Source organism: Scaptodrosophila lebanonensis, unplaced genomic scaffold (genome assembly GCF_003285725.1).
Source record: "Scaptodrosophila lebanonensis strain 11010-0011.00,11010-0021.00 unplaced genomic scaffold, SlebRS2 tig00000053-arrow-pilon, whole genome shotgun sequence".
Taxonomy (NCBI): Eukaryota; Metazoa; Arthropoda; class Insecta; order Diptera; family Drosophilidae; genus Scaptodrosophila; species Scaptodrosophila lebanonensis.
This window is the reverse complement of record NW_022060548.1, coordinates 9,308,313-9,311,092: the sequence shown is the minus strand read 5'-3', so window position 1 is coordinate 9,311,092 and position 2,780 is coordinate 9,308,313.

The window sequence follows — 2,780 nt, the reverse complement described above, 5'->3', positions numbered from 1 at the left end:
ATTTGTAGAGCAACTAGGAACTATTTTCCGTTTATCAGTTTAAGGTATTAAGTTCAGATTTTAATGAGGAAATTTTTTCTTTTCATGGAAAAATTGAAATTAACAAAAAATGAAAATGAAATATTTGCATACCTATGATAGTTTAAGTTTTTAATGAAATAACATCAAATAATTGTAAAGATGAGACAAAACCAAAAACTTAGAATTTTGAAGTTTGTGAATAAAACGATGAAAAAACGCCTTCAAAAGATCAGCTTTGCAACATAAATGAAGTAAACTGGTAAAAAAACAGATAAAGATTATAAAATCTAAAAATTCTGTAACTTTTGATTCTTTATAGCAGACTAAGTAGAAGCCGTTTTTAAAGTTATAAATTTGACGATATTGTTCTGGAATTATTTTAAAATTAGCTAAAATTAAAAACAGATCATTGGCATGTAAGTTCAGAATTAGTCAGTGGAAATTAAGTTTTCATTTTCTACCTCTACCGACCTTTTGGTCAGATTATTAGATATTATTATTGTAATTCTGAATTTAAACGTATTAAACATTTTTCTTTGCTCACTTAAGAATTCTCATTTTAAAGGTATTCAGTGGTTGCTGTCGCCTACTCATTCTTTTTTTTTTATGAATATGTCATGTGTGTGTTTCGCTTAAGCCGAAATCTGCTCATGTGAACAATTGAGCGATCAGCGCTTTCTTTTGCTTTCGGTTTTATTCTCCCTTCGCTGCTTTCTCTTTCTCAAGGCGCCCTTGCGTGTTGTGCGTTATGCGTCTTGGCCTGCCATTTGTGCCTTTATTTATGCGCCATTTTACTTCGTTTTAGACGCCATTATGTGTGCGCAGCCACAAAAGACACACACACATACATTCACAAAAAATGCACATAAATCATATTAGCTGCTGCATGCTATTGGATTAGGGCTGCGGCGTGCAGGCAAGAAAATTCGTGCTAAATCATGTTACATTTTTCATATATTTCTGTAATGCAAATTATTGATTTGAAAAATAGTTTAGCTTTTATATAATATACGAATGCTTTGGGCTTGTAAAAACTTTGTGCCAAGTTTTTCTTTTAAAAATAAAAATTACTATTTTTATTAAGTTCTACATTTGTTTAGACTTAACAATTAGTTTTGATTTTATTTGCATTACCATATGCATATTATTTATGGACCTCTGATAATACCAGTCCACATCATATAGTGCCCTGGCTTTATATAGACAGAATTTTCTGCGATATTTGTCAGATGTGCAAAATATATAAGTGTGACGAGGCTCAAGGACATTAACGTGATAAATAGGAAGTCAGTCGACAAACAATTTATTTTTAAATGACAATAAGACAAAGTAAGAAATAATCGAAAATACAAAAAGCAATACTAGGTATATAGAAAAGCGTATTATAAAAATTGTCTCTTTTGAATCTTCTCTTTACCAATTGATAAAAAAAAAAAAAAATGTAGACCCATGTCCAGCAGCTTATAAGGCTGATAACCTTGAATCTACAAGCTGGTAATCGAATTAATAGATATATGTATATTCTTGATAAGTTCTTAGTAAAAGCTAAATAAAAATGAAAATACCAGAGATACCAGCTTCATTTAATTATTGTTCGCGGTTTCTTAGTTTTAACTTATCTGTATATTATAATGGATTTGACTATCAGATTTTATTACAGAAATTATCAGATGTTTTCCGACTTCATTAGGAAACTCATCCGCTAATGCCATTTACGTTTTGTAATTTTACTGCTTTTTCAAGGATCGCTTCTTTAAAAATTCGAATTTCGGATTGCGACAATTTAGACAAGCAATACATTTATTTCAAAGAAACCCCTCTTTTCTTGTCACTCCTTCTATATTTGATCAACAAAAAAATTTCATATACATTTTCGCTATCTTTGATTGTTTTAGTTGCAGATTGTAACTCTATTAGATGCCTTAGTTTAAGCTTAGTATTTAGTAAGTTTTGTGTAAAATTACGCTGCGCTTGCAATTGTTTTCAAGTCATATGACATTGCTTTCCAGCGAGGTTCCATCCAGTATTTTTTAAGCGAATTATGTGGCGAGTTCTGTAATTACTTGCAGTCTTATTTTTTGGGTAAAGCTACAAATGCCGGCGGTGCAATCAATTTCACGCTCACTTTCTTAGCAAAATAGCCACAGACAACACACACACACACACATACACAGTAAACAACAGGCAGCTTTCGTCTCGGCAGTGCAACTTAATTGTCTTTCAACTTTGTTGTTGACACAAAATGCTGCAAGTTGCAGCTAACTTTTGTGCCCCAAACCCCAACCATTTTCTACATAGATTTGAAGAAACCTAGCTCCGTCTCGACATTTTGTTGCCGGCAAGTAAAATGCATTTTGTGGCAACAGCTCCTCAAGTTATGCAACACACATTTTTCATTTAAGCTGCAATGTTTTCATTGCAACTTAAAGTGTGTGTAAGTGGTGTGTGTGTGTGTGGTTGTGCGTATAATTTTTACATTTCAGCTACATTGGGTTCTCCAGCTCGATTTTTGAACGCGTTCCGCATTCACTTAGTTTCGCTTTTCCTGCACATAAAAGCACTTGAATTGCATTAAATGCCAGCAAACTAACGCAATTTTCATGGCAATACTTGTATATACACGTAAATGTATGTTGAGGTATCTAGTATAGAACTCATTCACCCACATCCTGTTTATTGACACTATATGCATTGCATGTAATAAATGGATGGTTATATGAAGGACGAGGCGTCCATTGAAACATTTGTGCTGCCTTCCG